The sequence below is a fragment of the Vigna unguiculata genome, chromosome 3, assembly GCF_004118075.2.
Source record: "Vigna unguiculata cultivar IT97K-499-35 chromosome 3, ASM411807v1, whole genome shotgun sequence".
Lineage (NCBI taxonomy): Eukaryota > Viridiplantae > Streptophyta > Magnoliopsida > Fabales > Fabaceae > Vigna > Vigna unguiculata.
Window position 1 is genome coordinate 33,466,053 of NC_040281.1, and position 17,710 is coordinate 33,483,762.

The following is a 17,710-nucleotide window of genomic DNA, read 5'->3' on the forward strand; positions in this document are numbered from 1 at the left end:
CCTTGCATTCTTCAATGGTGACAACGATGTGATCATACTGGGGTGTAAGTGTTCGTAGGATTTTAGCCACAACTTTGCTGTTCTTCACAGGTTCATCACAGGCTCTCATGGAATTGACCAAAACTTGCAACCTTCCAAGATAGTTTGCAACTGATTCTTGATCTTTCATGCACAGTAATTCATATTGTCGCTGCAGGGAATGTAGTTTAACTGCCTTAATTTTACCAGCATTACCATATGTTTCTTGCAAGATGTCCCATATCTCCTTGGATGTTGTGGCTTTCGAGATTTTCTGGAAAACAGTGGCAGATACACACTGGTGCAGTAACATCCGAGCTTTGCAATCTAGCCTTCGACTCTCCTTGTATGCATTCTTTGTGTCATCCGTAGCATTCTTGGCTGGTTCTTTGCAGTCCTTTCTTTACGATATCATCCACCTCCTGGAAACCAAGAATGGCTTCCATCTTGACACACCAATCACCATAGCTTGTGCCACCGAACACAGGCAAGTTGCTAGAAATCACGCCTCCAGCAGCCATGAAGCTAATACACGCAGCAAGCTTCTATCACACTATTGCACACCCTCAAATCCTCCTGGGTCGGAAGGGCTCTTGATACCACTGTTAGCAGAGAGAGATGGAGAGAAGAGTATAATGCATACAATGATGGAGAGCAGAGAAATTAGAATGTATTTCTCATATCACTGAAAGTGGAGGATACAAAGTATTTATACAAAACAGAAACGTAACAGGAACTAATAACTGCTAAACTCAATGTAGTTATTACAGTTATGATATTTTGAATTACAACAACAACAAATATAACTACTCTTTTCGGAATGTAAAATCAGGTTTTCGCATTTAACAAATTGCATGGTCCTATAGTTCTTCCATTCAATCATATGGTTATACAATGTCCACCTTTCTTTTGAAAGCGTGATGATAAGCAGAATGTGGTCAAGGAAATTTTTTACTCAGGTCCCACGGTGAGAGGCAAACATTCTTACTACAATTAATCGAGAGGTGGAATGAGCGATCTTCAATGTTCATATCTCTGGTCTAGAGCAGCGTTAGTTCAATTTGAAGTCATTGATATAAGTATAGGAAAAGTCTACCGAGAAAGACTTTCTAACACTCAAGTTAATAAAAATAAATAAATAATGTGATCATAATAAATAACATTGAGTAAAAAAGAGAATTATTCCCTCATATAGAAGTAAGTATTTATAGAACTTATCAATCTATGAAGAATATATTAACACATTTTGTTAATATCTTATTAACTAATAATTAAAATATTACATGAATAATTATAATAATAAGTATGTTATTATTTTTGTGCCTATAAATTAGGCTGCGTATGTGCAATTAAATTTAAATTCTTATCGATTATTAAAAAGTCGTCGATTACAAATTTAAATTTCCAAAATATTATATCAAATTTAAACGAAACATCATAAAAATATATATTAAATTTAAAATTGATATATATATATATATATATATATATATATATATATATATATATATATAAATATATAAAATTTCATTAGGACAATTAAATTTTAATTAAATAAAATAAAATAGTATCATAGCAATTCAAGTGTACTTAATGTAACATCCCGATTTTATAGTTTTTATACTATAAAATAAAATATTAAATTTTGATAATTCAGAAGCAGATAATACTAATAGGCCAGTATAAAGTACAATACAGTCATCCTCAAAATAATTATACCTATACTGTCTAATACATACAGCCCATACAAAAAGGGTTACAAAACACCCAAAACATCTAAGCGGAAAAAAAAATAAAAGGGTGACAACTACCGGTGGAAGCGTCCAAACACCACTCAACTCCTATCCAGGAGGGGTGTATCCTCACCTGCACCTTTATCTGCTCACGCCATTCAATAAGGACGATCATTGCAAAAGTGGAAGACACACAGAACACACATATACGAGAAGGGTAAGCTAACTTAAATGAGAATAAATCATGTAATCTAATGATTAAGCATAAATCAAGATTGATCACACAATTATTAGATTCATCCAAATCACCACAACCATAACACTATATCACCATTTTATACTCGATATCCGGATTATGTAAGTGACATTGGAGCTCTCGGTGGCCTGCACTTGTGACGGTTCCCAAACTCTGCAGAGCTTTAGGCACAAGGGGTATTCACCCAACCACACCCAAGGTAAGCCCCCTTCACGTCTATGACGGATCAGGTCCATAGACTAGGACCTCCTGCTACTCCCCCCGACATAATCCATTATACTCTATATGAGTCTTAATGGTTATTAGGAGCGTCAGGATGCCACCAATATGAGTCCTCATGTCCTTACATTTACTAAAACCACCTTCCTTAGAATTTCCCGTGAAATCCTAACTCCAACATATTCTCATACAGACCAATTTCACACTCAATTCCATCACACTAACTATCATGCATAAGGATCACATACAAGACTAGCCATTATCACATCAATCCAATTAATACAGCATCATTTAATCAAAAACAGAGAAAGAACTCAACTTCTGCAGGGAATCTCGCTTAGGCTAAAGGGTCTCGCCTGAGCTAGAGAGTTGTCTCGCTTAGACGAGCTATTCTCGCATGGGCGAGACCTCTTACAGTGGCAAATTAAAAATCCTGAGCGAACTCTCGCTCAGGCTAAGCTAGCTCGCCTAAACGAGAAGTTATCTCGCTCAGGCGACTCAGCTCGCCTAGGCGAGACTTCGCACAGTGATAGAGGCGATCTTCTAGTATTTTCGCTCAGGCGATAGCTGCTCGTCTGGGCGAAATTACCAGGATTTCTCATCTGTTCTTCACATGCAGACTCGCTCAAAATCATCCAACACTCAATTTCACACACAAGCAGTTCCAAACACGAATTAAACACATAATCTAGCAATTCAATCACTCATTGAGGAGTGCGTATTTTTGCCCTCATTCAGTGTTTAATTCTGGGTATTTAATTGAATTTGTGTGTTTAAAGATTGATTTAATTGGGATTTCCTATAATTGGGTTTATTGAGCATGAGATACAAAAACATGTTAAAAATAGCTTTTTAGTTGCATAAATGTTCTTTGGATATTTTGAGGTGTGTTAGTGCAGCTGCAGCCAAGTTGAGCTCATGGAGGTGTGGAAATAAATTGATTAAAGCTTCATGACACCTTAAAGATAAATCCAAGAATAAGAAATTATCAAAAGCACAAAAACTCAAGCCAAGCATTGCATGAAGACGGCAAGAAAAACTTGAAAAAGTGAAGAAGTTTGGCTAAACCAAGAAGAGAAGAACAAAAAAATTGGACCTTGCAGTTTTCTTTATCTTTATGATAGAAGATAATTTGGGAAAAATATATCTTTAGATATTTTATTTGATATTTTTAAATAATTATCTTATTTAATTATATCATAAAATATTAAAAGATATTAACTACCAAATCTTTTTAAATATGACAAGATCTTCTGGAATCTTTTTAGATCCACAACAAACAAATATATCTTGAAGATATTTAATTATTTAGAAGATAATTTGAGGAGATTGCAAAGGGTTGATTTGGAAAATTAATACAAATATTAATTGGTGATAATTTATCATATATCTTTAAGTAATTAATTTATTTAATTATATTAGATATTGATATTATCAACCAATTATATTTGTCAAATAATTTATATCTCTCCAAATATTTTTTTAAATATTTATCTTTATCTTTATTTTAAAAGATATTTGAGAGATTTTAGCAACAAAAAAGCCTAGCCCAATTCCTATATAAAGAGACCAAGGGAGAAGCAGAAGGATAAGCTCGGGACTTCGGAGTTTTGGAACCCTTAGGGGTGCCTAATTTCGTTTCCTTTCTCTCTCTTTTCTTCTCTCTATTCTTCTTTTGTATTCCATGGATTGCTAAACTTCTTGGGTTGATTCCATTGTAATTTCATTATGGATTCTGAGGTTAGAATGAAATAATTTCTTTGTTCTTTTTATTATTGTTGAGGTTTTCATTCATCTATGTCTTTTATCTTTGAATCACGTAAAAAGTAATGATTTTAAATCTATATGCATGTTGATCATATGAGTTCAAAGGTTTTTAAATTTAATTGAGACTTTACTTTGATTTTATTTAGAAACTTTCATGTGATTGAATGAGTTTTTACCAATAATTGAGACTTTACTTTGATTAAAGGTATTTACTCTAACTAAAATTAATTGAGACTTTACTTTGATTAATTAAGCTTTTTATTTGGTGAGGAGATAACAGACTAGACATGATTAGGCATAGTAAATTTGATTGAGACTGTACTTTGATTGAATTTACTATGGATAATCTAAAAGTTCTCACTTTTAATTGAGATTGTACTTTAGTTAAAAGTGAGAACGCTAACAAATTAATTGAGACTTTACATTGATTAATTTGCAAATCTACAACAATAATTAATTGAGCAATAATCTTTAGATAACCGATGATGAATCTATTTTGAAAAAGCAATGGAATCAATCTATTTTCTTTACTATTGTTTTTATTTCTTTTTATCTTTTAAATTTTATTTCTATCTTTGTTTATCTTAATCCCCTATATTTTTTATTTTATTTGACTAACCGCTTTGTATAGTTTTATAAGAACTAATTTGTTAAAAATCAATTCCGTGTTCGTTGGAAGACGACTTTGAGTTACTTTACCCTTTCTATTTTGTTGACTACTTTCTTAACAATACTGAAGTTGTTATAGATAAGTAGTATTAATTTGAACGCGTCAATGACAGCGTTATCACTCATGAACACATTTCATACGAAAATTGGGCGCAAAGTCAGCTTCCCTTACCTATTTTTGGGTGAATACTTGAGTGAAGGCAACTTAAGAGAGGAGGAGCAGAATTCCTTAGTTTAACCTAGAGAATTCATCATTCAGCCACATGGAAAGGATGAACACTTGATTAAACTCTGAATGGAAGCAGAAAATTCGAGTTGAATTCCGAAATTGAACCTCAAAACATAAAGAGAGGCTTACCTAGAGGAAGGGAGGCTAAGAGTGGAGGCAGCAAGAGGCTCAATTGTGGTTATTTCTCCAGAACCTGATCAAGAACCAAGAGGTTGTGAGATGGAAGCAAGGTTTGAGAGAAAGATAGATGGGAAGAGAGTTGAATTGCAGAGAAACTGAGAGAGGGGTGTTGGGTTTCTGTTTAAGGGAAGAACTGGAAAAAGAAGGGTATTACATTCTCCCCAACAACAAAAATTTTCGACCCGAAAATTGAGACTTACCATAGAACAAGTGTGGATATGACTTTCTCACGTCTTCTTCTAACTCCCAAGTGGAATCACCTATCCTCTTGTCCCAAATGACCTGGACTAGTCTGATGGACTTCCCTCTGAGCTGCCTCATCTGAACATCTCCTAAACCAACGGGTTGAACCTCCAATGTGAGATCTCCTCTAATCTGCAAATCTTCCATCTCAAGCACATGGGAAGGGTCAGGCACATACTTCTGGAGCTGTGAGACATGAAACACTGAGTGGAGGTTGGCCAAAGGAGGAGGTAGGGCGATCTCATATGCCACTGGTCCAATTCTTCTCAGAATCTGGTATGGACCAACGAACTTAGGAGACAACTTCTTCTGGCGAATTGCCCTTCCCACACCAGTAGTCGAGGTAATTCTCAAGAAGACATGGTCCCCCGGTTCAAACTCTAAGGGTCTTCTCCTCTGATCAGCATAGTATTTCTGTCTACTCTGAGATGCTTTCATTCTTTCTTGTATGAGCTTGACCTTCTCCGTAGTCTGCCTCAGAAGCTCTGGTCCCACCACCACTGATTCCCCGTCTTAGTACGAGCACAAAGGCGTCTTGCATCTCCTGCCATAGAGGGCCTCATAAGGTGTCATGCCAATGCTGGTATGAAAGCTGTTATTATATGTAAACTCCACCAAAGGCAGGACCTCATCCCACGCACCCAAATGGTCAAGCACGCACGTCCGCAAGAGATACTCAAGAGACTGGATGGTTCTCTCGGACTGCCCATCAGTCTGAGGGTGATAAGCGGAGCTCATAGCCAACCTGCTACCCATAGCATCCTGTAGCGTCTGCCAGAAGCGGGAGGTGAATCGTGGGTCTCTATCAGAGACTATACTCGACAGCACACCATGCAACCTCACGATCTCACTTATATACAATTGTGCCAGCTTCACCATGGACATCCTCAAGTTTACTGCTAGGAAGTGGGCACTCTTGGTGAGACGGTCTACTATAACCCATATAGCATGGTGGTTCCTCACGGTCTGGGGTAAATGGGTGACAAAGTCCATATAAATGTTATCTCATTTCCACTCGGGTATCTCAAGCTGTTGAAGCATCCCTCCCGGTCTCTGATGCTCTACCTTAGCCTTCTGACAGGTTAAGCATGACGACACATACTGAGCAACATTTTTCTTCATGCCCGACCACCAGAATGATTCCTTCAGGTCATGATACATTTTAGTCATGCCTGGGTGCATGCTAAAACGGCTCTTGTGCCCTTCTTCAAGAATCATACCTTTCAGCTCTAAGTCTTCGGGTATGCAAACCTTGCCTTTGAATCTCAGCACCTCATCACCTCCCATCATGAAATCCATGGCCTTCTCAATGCCAAGCAACTCTATCGTCCTCTGTAGCTTGGGGTCTGATGGCTGCTTCTCCTTTATCAGAGTAAGGAAATCATTAGACACCGTGAGATGGTTACACCTAATGACTCCCTCATCTAAAACCACCTGTAGCCGCATATCTCTGAACTGCTCCACCAAGTCTAACTCCCTAACCATCATATGAGATGCGTGAATTGTCTTTCTGCTTAAGGCGTCAGCCACCACATTCACCTTCCCTGGGTGGTACAACAACTCGAAATCAAAATCTTTCAGGAACTCCATCCACCGTCTCTGCCTCATGTTTAACTCTTTCTAGCCAAACAGGTATCTCAAACTCTTATGGTCACTGAAAACCTAGAATTGTGCACCATATAGATAGTGTCTCCAGATCTTTAGTGCAAACACCACTACTGCTAACTCCAAGTCATGTGTGGGGTAGTTCTTCTCATGATTCTTCAACTACCGTGAGGCGTATGCCACTACTCTCCGTTCTTGCATCAGAACACATCTCAACCCCTGATGGGAAGCATCATAGTAAACCTCAAAGGGTTTACCAGTATCAGGAATCACCAACAATGGGGCGCTAGTCAACTTTTGCTTTAGCTCTAGGAAGCTCTCTTCACACCGGTCGGTCCAAGCAAAAGGTTGGTCTTTACGGGTTAACTGGGTCAAGGGTGCTGCTATCTTGGAGAATCCCTCAATGAATCTCCTGTAGTAACCCGCCAGCCCCACAAAGCTCCTTATTTCAGTCACTGACTTAGGGAGTTCCCATTTTAGCACAGCTTCCACTTTAGATGGATCCACTAATATGCCCTGAGCTGAGATCATGTGCCCCAAGAACTGAACTGTGTAAGATTCGTGAAATTTAATTAATTAAATAAATAATTAATTAATAAATGCGGGTCATAGAAGCATTTATGGTATTAAATGTTAACTCTTATGACATGGAGAAGTACTAGTTCAAGTGGTTAAGAGTACTTTGATTGTGTGAGAGGACTTGGGTTCGAGTCCTATGTATGCCAATATATATATATATATATATATATATATAGTAATTAAATTATATTAGTTAGCATGAAACATGAATTGACATGATGGTTTGGTACTGACTTGGCATTTCAGGGTTGTGGGTTCAAGCCTTGGGGAACCCAAATTGAACTTCATTTTTGGCTATTTTGGCTTTGGATTAGAATTTGAAGGGCTAAAGAGTGGCTGAAAAATAGAAGTTAAATAGGATATTGAATGGTAATTAACTTAGGATTAATGCCATTTTCGTTTTTTCACATTAAACCCACTTTAAGACCACTTTAAAAAGGTATTTTGAGGTAGGAGAGAAGGTTTTGGTGGGGCTGTAATTGGGGTTGCAGAAGAGAGCACGAAATTGTGAGTTTTTTTGTGAGTGTTGCGTAAGGTTAGGGGCTGAGTTGGAAGAAGGGCAAGAGGGCTAGTGGTGATCAAGGAGGAAATAGAGAACTTATCAAATTAAACAAGGAATACAGGTTAGGGGAGTTCTGTTTGTATGATTTATTGTTATATCGTTTGATGATGAATTCTGGACCATGTTGAATTGTGAACGCTTGAATTGCTGGTGTTATTCGCGTTTTCTGGATTTTTCCAGAAACTGCCTGGCGGCACATGACCTACCGCCAAGCGGCACATGTGGTTATACTCGTGTTTCTGGTTGCGGATGAACCGCCTGGCGGCCGGGGATAAACCGCCAGGCGAGGTACTGCTGTTGTTGGTTTTTCTTTCGTTTTGATTGGTTGCTCATTGATGGTAGTGTTAGTATTGAATTCTAGTTGCACATATAACAATTGTATGATGAATTGTTGGTTGCAGTGACTAAATTAATGGAAGTTGCATGAACTCGAGAATGGAATTGGGGGTTAGGGTTTATGCGGGAATTGGGAGTAAAATGCATGAAATGTTCTATGATTGTTGTGTTGATTATCCAAAATTGACTTTAGTATGAATGATGTACCAACCCTGTATAGTGTGTGCATATAGAAACTGTGGGATGAAGGTGGGTACTGTAACTGGAAAAATTGGAGTGTAGTTTGGTACTGGAAATTCTGGGCAAAACCCAGGGGTGTATGCACCGCCTGGCGGGGCATGAACTGCCACCAGGCGGCCTAACAGTGCAGTCTATTTTGGTTGATTGATAGGGATTTCGTGATGTTGGCTCTTCAATTAGAATATTCACTATAAATATATATGTCTAAATATGGAAAATTTTAGATGAATATGGTATGTAGGGAGTAAGGAAGGTTAAAGATAGAAAAGGGGGAGAAGTGAGATAATTAAATGGATGTCATAAATGTTTTGCTGTATGTGCTAAGATATATATACCAAGAAGCATGCTAAATTGGTAAAGTGAGAAGTGTGAAATGCATGGGCATTATTGTTAGAGAGATGGTATGCAAATAAATGAGAAGAAAATGTTAAACGCAATGTGTGAAATTCAATTCAGTTATATGAATGTGTAGGGATGTATGAAAACTATGCTTATTAGGTGTTGTACTTAATATGCTATATTGTTTGTGTTATTTTAAGAAGTTTGTGCGACATTGGTAATTTTAATTTACATGATTAAAAAAGTGTATGATATTCTAGTAATAAAACTATGCTTGGTGTGTCCTAATTGTTCTATAAGTTGGTGTGTGGTATGATTTAAGATCCAGTGGGATCTGTTTTAAGTGCCAAAAACCAGTAGCATTGCGCTACTAGTATGGCGCCTGGCGGCGAGAGCGAGCCGCCAGGCGGACAGAACACAATTCAGTGGCAATGGCCACTGTTGACGCTTGGCGCCTGGCAGTAAGGGGAGTTCCGCTAGGCGGTATGGAAGAGCAGAGATCCTGAAGGTGCAGTGGCGCCTGGCGGCGCGAGACAGGTGCGCTAGGAGGTAGCGGCGAGTGGTGCAGTGATGATGCTGTAGGCGCGTGGCGCCTGGCAGTGTGTGATGCTCGCCAGGCGATCTGGACCTAGTGTTGGCCTGGCGACGTGAGATGCGCGCCAAGCGGTTTTGGTCCAGTGATGGTGCGCGAGGAAAGTTTTCTACACTGCTTTAAGGGATGTTCATGATGCGATGCTTTGGCTGGGGGCCCAGTTAGGAGTGTATCTTGTATTGGGGTAACACGTGACCACTCTAGGTTGTAGGTTGGTGGTTTAGAAAGTCCAATGGAGTGTGCGAGTTGTGGCTCGTACGGCGAGGTTCGGGTGATTGCCCTCTTCAGAGTGATTCTGATAGAGTTTTGGTAGTCTGGAACAGCTACAAACTTTATGTTTGTTTCGGGGAGCTCCACTTAGTGTCACGGTGAGATGCTGTGGCAAGGTTATTCCCACGTGTGGACTATCAGGTGGTGGCCTGTAGTCGGAGGGGCGAGTAGACACTCGTGCTGCAAAGATCGATCATTGTTCTCACCTAAAGGGTATAGAAATGATAGACGTCTAATGAAAGTATTGGAAGTGGAGAAGTAAGAAAAAAGGGAGAAGAATACCAACTCGGGGTTAAATGTCTTGATGTTGTATTTAATATTTATTGGTTAATTTTATTTACATGAGTTCACCCTATTTGTGTGTGTGTGGCGATGATCATGTAACTTGTTACATGGGAGCAGATGTTGATGCAGGTGAGCGGATAGGTGCATAGAGACGGAGTGGGGATCTCTTGGGGATTTTTCTCACTAATTTATTTTATTTGACTATGTTGTTATTGTAATAATTTTATAGACCATTTTAATTGTATTACAGTATTAATGCGAAAGATTTTATCTATTTTGGCGCGTTGAACTTAAGGTTTTAAATATTTCCCGCATTTTGGGAAATTGTTGAATGATAAATGAGGTTGTTTTATTAAATTTTAATTTTGTTTTATTTTAATAAGTAATTTCCGGCTAGGACGTTACAAACTGAAGTCATCCAGAATTCACATTTTGACCGCTTTGCATACAACTGCTTCTCTCTCAGTATGCTCAGAACTGTTTTCAACTGCTCTACATGTTCTTCTTGAGTCCGTGAGTAAATCAAGATGTCATCTATGAAAACCACCACGAACTTCTCTAGGAATGGCCTGAAGATTCTGTTCATGTAGTCCATGAACAAGGTGGGGGCGTTAGTCACACCAAACGGCATCACTACATACTCGTAGTGCCCGTACCTGGACCTGAAAGCGGTCTTCTGCACATCATCAGGCTTGACTCAAATCTGATGGTATCCTGATCTCAGATCAATCTTGGAGAACACTGCAGCACCGTGCAACTGATCCATCAAGTCATCAATTCTGAGCAGAGGGTACTTGTTCTTGATGGTTAGCTTATTCAGTTGCCTGTAATCCACACAGAGTCTAGAAATGTCGTCTTTCTTTTTACCCAGCAACACTGGCGCTCCCCATGGCGATACACTAGGCCTGATAAACTATTTTTTTAGTAGCTCTTCAATCTGTTTCTTCAACTCCACTAGCTCAACAGGGACCATTCTGTAAGGTGCTATAGACACTGGTCCTGCTCCCGGCACCAGATCAATGGAGAACTCAATCTCCCTAGTAGAGGGTAAGCTAGGCACGTCCTCAGGAACCACATCTGAGAAGTTCCCTACTACATGTGTCTCACAAAGGTCCGCTTTCAGTCTCAACAGATAGTTGGGTCAGAACCAAGAAGCACTGAGACCCTTCCTTCATTGCCTTGTCCACCTGTTGTGAGGACATCAACAGGTCTTCATCTTCCAAGTTAGGAAACAACACCTTCCTCTCGTTGCAGTCAATAAGAATGTGATTGGCAGATAGCCAATACATCCCCAATATGACATCTAGCCCCACCAAGGGTAAACAGATGAGGTTTACCCTGTACTTGTGCCCCTCAACCTCGATCTTACACCTAGCACACACGGTCGAGGTGTTGACTAACCCAGAAGCAGGTGTGGACACCACCAGGTTATACTGGAGCTCCTTCACCTGAAGACCCAACTCAACCACTCTAGATTCCAACACAAATAAATGTGTCGTTCCCGAATCAAACAGAACATGTAAGCTCCTACCAACTATCACACAAGACCCGATGATGAGGTTACCTGATCCAGCTGCCTCGGCACCCGTCACAGCATACACCCGACCAGCCGCATGCGGTCTCGCACCTCCCCTCGTCTGATGTGGTTGAGGCTGTGATGAAGGCCTCGGCATTGTGCTCCTATTAACTGGACATTCCTTGATGAAGTGGCCCTCTTGGCCACATCTATGGCATGTCCTCCTGCCAGATAGCTGGGGCAGGCGCTCCTCAGATGGGGGCCCCTGTAGTGAAAGCATTGTGGCCTAGAAGGCTGGGATTGCTGAGGCTGATGTGAGAACCTCCTGGGCCCCTGGGACTGAGGCCTAGAGTACGACTTCCTCCTGTCGTTATGTTTGCTCGTGGACCCAGATGGTCTTCCCACCTTCTGCTGAGATCTCTGCTGAGCTTCAACTTCAGCCTTAAGCTTCTCCATTACTCTTGCCTTTTCTACCAAGGCGGGGAATTCCTGGATAGAGAGCGGAGCCACCATGAGTTTGAGGTCACCCCTCAACCCATTCTCAAACTTTCTACACTGCCAGTCTTCCGCCATCTTCAGGGTGTGAAATCTGCCCAAGGGTTTAAACTTTTCAGCGTACTCCGACACTGACATGTCTCCTTGCATCAGCTGCAAGAACTCGACCTCCTTTGCATACCTCACACTATCTGGGAAGTACTCAGCATAGAACTTCTTCTTAAACAGTTCCCAGGTGATGGTCTCTTGGCTGTCTTCCAACATCATCTTCATGCTGGACCACCAATGCACTGCCTCTCCAGCAAGAAGATATTTAGTGTATGCCAGCCTGTTCTCTACAGGACATCTCTTTGCATCATAGATTCGTTCCATGTCCCGCATCCACTGATCAGCTCCATCCGGGCTAACTTTGCCATCAAAGCGGGATGGATGGTGTTGAAGGAAATCCTCCAAACTCCACTCTTGCACTCGTGGTAGTGAAGCTTGGGAAGAACCAGCGACTGAACGATTTTCTCCTATCTGATGCAGGGCTTCCAAGTGCCTCTGCTGAGTCACCTCTGCTGCTAGTCTTGCAGACTCCATCTGTTGCAAGGCTAGGTTTTGTTGATTCACCATGTTAGCATTCTGCTGCTGCATGGCTGCAAGGCTAGGTTTTGTTGTAAGTATTCGAAGGATTTTAGCCACAACCTTGTTGTTCTTCACAGGTTCATCACAGGCTCTCATGGAATTGACCAAAACTTGCAACCTTCCAAGATAGTCTGCAACTGATGCTTGATCTATCATGCACAGTAATTCATATTGTCGCTGCAGGGACTGTAGTTTAACTGCCTCAATTTTACCAGCATTACCATATGTTTCTTGCAAGATGTCCCATATCTCCTTGGATGTTGTGGCTTTCGAGATTTTCTGGAAAACAGTGGCAAATACACACTGGTGCAATAACATCCGAGCTTTGCAATCTAGCCTTCGACTCTCCTTGTATGCATTCTTTGTTTCATCCGTAGCATTCTTGGCTGGTTCTTTGCAGTCCTTTCTTTACGATATCATCCACCTCCTGGAAACCAAGAATGGCTTCCATCTTGACACACCAATCACCATAGCTTGTGCCACCGAACACAGGCAAGTTACTAGAAATCACGCCTCCAGCAGCCATGAAGCTAATACACGCAGCAAGCTTCTATCACACTATTGCACACCCTCAAATCCTCCTGGGTCGGAAGGGCTCTTGATACCACTGTTAGGAGAGAGAGATGGAGAAAAGAGTATAATGCATACAATGATGGAGAGCAGAGAAATTAGAATGTATTTCTCATATCACTGAAAGTGGAGGATACAAAGTATTTATACAAAACAGAAATGTAACAGGAACTAATAACTGCTAAACTCAATGCAGTTATTACAGTTATGATATTTTGAATTACAACAACAACAAATATAACTACTCTTTTCGGAATGTATAATCAGGTTCTCGCATTTAACAAATTGCATGGTCCTATAGTTCTTCCATTCAATCATATGATTATACCATGTCCACCTTTCTTTTGAAAGCGTGATGATAAGCAGAATGTGGTCAAGGAAATTTTTTACTCGAGTCCCACGGTGAGAGGCAAAAATTCTTACTACAATTCATCGAGAGGTGGAATGAGCGATCTTCAATGTTCATATCTCTGGTCTAGAGCGGTGTTAGTTCAATTTGAAGTCGTTGATATAAGTATAGGAAAAGTCTACCGAGAAAGACTTTCTAACACTCAAATTAATAAAAATAAATAAATAATGTGATCATAATAAATAACATTGAGTAAAAAAGAGAATTATTCCCTCATATAGAAGTAAGTATTTATAGAACTTATGAATCTATGAAGAATATATTAACACATTTTGTTAATATCTTATTAACTAATAATTAAAATATTACATGAATAATTATAATAATAAGTATGTTATTATTTTTGTGCCTATAAATTAGGCTGCGTATGTGCAATTAAATTTAAATTCTTATCGATTATTAAAAAGTCGTCGATTACAAATTTAAATTTCCAAAATAATATATCAAATTTAAACGAAACATCATAAAAATATATATTAAATTTAAAATTGATATATATATATATATATATATATATATATATATAATTTTATTATGACAATTAAATTTTAATTAAATAAAATAAAATAGTATCATAGCAATTCAAGTGTACTTAATGTAACATCCCGGTTTTATAGTTTTTATACTATAAAACAAAATATTAAATTTTGATAATTCAGAAGCAGATGATACTAATAGGTCAGTATAAAGTACAATACAGTCATCCTCAAAATAACTATACATATATTGTCTAATACATACAGCCCATACAAAGCATAAAGGGTTACAAAACACCCAAAACATCTAAGCGAAAAAAAAAATAAAAGGGTGACAACTACTGTTGGAAGCGTCCAAACACCACTCAACTCCTGTCCAAGAGGGGTGTATCCTCACCTGCACCTTTATCTGCTCACGCCATTAAATGAGAATAAATCATGTAATCTAATGATTAAGCATAAATCAAGATTGATCACACAATTATTAGATTCATCCCAATCACCACAACCATAACACTATATCACCATTCTATACTCGATATCCGGATTATGTAAGTGACATTGGAGCTCTCGGTGGCCTGCACTTGTGACGGTTCCCAAACTCTGTAGAGCTTTAGGCACAAGGGGTATTCACCCAACCACTCCCAAGGTAAGCCCCCTTCACGTCTATGACGGATCGGGTCCATAGACTAGGACCTCCTACTACTCCCCCCGACATAATCCATTATACTCTATATGAGTCTTAATGGTTATTAAGAGCGTCAGGATGCCACCAATATGAGTCCTCATGCCCTTACATTTACTAAAACCACCTTCCTTAGAATTTCCCGTGAAATCCTAACTCCAACATATTCTCATACAGACCAATTTCACACTCAATTCCATCACACTAACTATCATGCATAAGGATCACATACAAGACTAGCCATTATCACATCAATCCAATTAATACAGCATCATTTAATCAAAAACAGAGAAAGAACTCAACTTCTGCAGGGAATCTCGCTTAGGCTAGAGGGTCTCGCCTGAGCTAGAGAGTTGTCTCGCTTAGGCGAGCTACTCTCGCCTGGGCGAGACCTCTTACAGTGGCAAATTAATAATCCTGAGCGAACTCTCGCTTAGGCTAAGCTGGCTCGCCTAAACGAGAAGTTATCTCGCTCAGGCGACTCAGCTCGCCTAGGCGAGACTTCGCACAATGACAGAGGCGATCTTCTGGTATTTTCGCTTAGGCGAGAGCTGCTCGCCTGGGCCAAATTACCAGGATTTCTCATCTGTTCTTCACATGCATACTCGCTCAAAATCATCCAACACTCAATTTCACACACAGGCAATTCCAAACACGAATTAAATCAATCACTCATGAACACATTTCATACGAAAATTGGGCGAAAAGTCAGCTTCCCTTACCTATTTTTGGGTGAATACTTGAGTGAAGGCAACTTAAGAGAGGAGGAGCATAATTCCTTAGCTTAACCTAGAGAATTCATCATCAAGCCACATGGAAAGGATGAACACTTGATTAAACTCTGAATGGAAGCAGAAAATTCGAGTTGAATTCCGAAATTGAACCTCAAAACATAAAGAGAGGCTTACCTAGAGGAAGGGAGGCTAAGAGTGGAGGCAGCAGGAGGCTCAGTTGTGGTTATTTGTCCAGAATCTGATCAAGAACCAAGAGGTTGTGAGATGGCAGCAAGGTTTGAGAGAAAGACAGATGGGAAGAGAGTTGAATTGCAAAGAAACTGAGAGAGGGGTGTTGGGTTTCTGTTTAAGGGAAGAACCGGAAAAAGAAGGGTATTACACTTAAAGAGTAAACGAGAAAAAGAATTTTTGAGATGGAAAAAAAAATATTTTGTTATAATAAGATCCATATATTCAAACAAATGTTTAACTTATTAAATAAAACCTAAACTTCTTTTCATTAAGTTAGCATTTGGAAATAGGGTTGGTAATAATAAAAAAGTACAGGTACCACTGAGAAAAAATAATTGAGTGGTTTTAGATTCAAACTTCACGGTGACACTTGCAGAAAATGTTGTACATTGTAACGAAATCTATGTAAGAAACCCACTCTTCACTCTTCACTCTTCACTCTTCACTCTTCACTCTTCACTCCACTGACAGCCTATATTTAAATTTTTTTCTCACCAAATTTTAGCATTTATTACAGATATCTTGTTTCAGCACTAACCAACAAATTCGAGAAAGGAACCCTACAAACACAAATGGACAAGGCTTGATGTACAACATGCATGAGTTGTAAAGTAATTCCACAAGAAAACAAACACATCAATGACATTTACCAACAGAAAAAGCTGATACATTTTTTAAGAAACCACATCACATGCAACTTAACATGAACAAGAATTAAGCAAGAATAAGATGTATGATAAAGTTTATTCTTCTCCAAGATTTTGACAAAACTAAAACAATTTTTACAATATATGAATTCATTCTTCAAAAAAAAAATGTGTAACAATAGTATTCAGATTATATATACAAATATATAAATAGTGGTTGAATAATTGAATTTCATTTATTGTAGGCCTATTTAATGTTTTCCAACATGTTTCCCGATTTCATGAGATTTCAAAATGTAACTCAACTGTCACGCGATTCTTTTTTGTCCATAAAATTATTTTAAATTTTATTTCATATTTTTTTTTTTAAAATTCAATAATTTTTTGAAAGGTGTGGAGTTTTGTAGGATAGTCAACCGTATTCTGAAAAATGTTTGATGAGAAAGAGTTTCTCATTATAATAATTACATTTCCGCAACTCATCTTATGAAATAACTTACAGTATAGAAGGACCGTGATAACGAAGATATTATTTACCTTATAGGATGTAGCAATTGGTTTTTTTATTTATTTGAGAAATTAAAATAATGAGAAAACTTTCACGCAGGTCTAATGTGATAAAAATAGATTTAACTAGTCAATGATATCCATTTTCGTTTTCGTTTGTAAGTTTCAATTTGATATTCAATTTTTAAAAAAAAGTTAATTTTGTTACAACTTTTGAAAAAGTATCTCAATTAGATATTTTTAGAAAAAAAATTATTAATACCGTAAATAACATGCTACGTGTCAACCTTTGGTTTTTTTAATTTTTTATTTTTTTTTAATTTTTTTTGTCATGTGTCACATCTTTGGTGTGACACGTGACATTGTTAGTACCACGTGGCAAGTTATTGTCGCGTGTCAGTGTCTTTGCCAAGTATCATTGTCTTAATTTCAATTTAGTTCTAACATATGTCTATTTGTTTCAATTTAGTCCATATATATGTCTATTTGTTTTAATTTAGTCCTCACTCAATTTGTTTCAATTTAGTAGGAATATTTTTTTTTCAAAATAGAAAAATACTATTTTTCCCTTAAAACCAAATTTATTATTTATATAAATTTTATATTGATATTTGTTATTAAAAATGACTTACAAAATTAATTACTCATATTTATATTAAAATTTAATGGTAAAAGTCATAAGTAACAAAAC

General features: G+C 38.4%; 1 long non-coding RNA gene across 1 annotated transcript; it reads right to left on the reverse strand.

Moving 5' to 3' along the window:
- Positions 1-14,409: 14,409 nt before the first annotated feature.
- LOC114174936 lies at positions 14,410-16,013 on the reverse strand. Its single transcript, XR_003602771.1, has 3 exons — positions 15,809-16,013; positions 15,623-15,689; positions 14,410-14,624 (listed from the first exon to the last, which is right to left on the reverse strand). It is a non-coding gene; the product is annotated as an uncharacterized LOC114174936 (long non-coding RNA).
- Between the last annotated feature and the right edge of the window lie 1,697 nt (positions 16,014-17,710).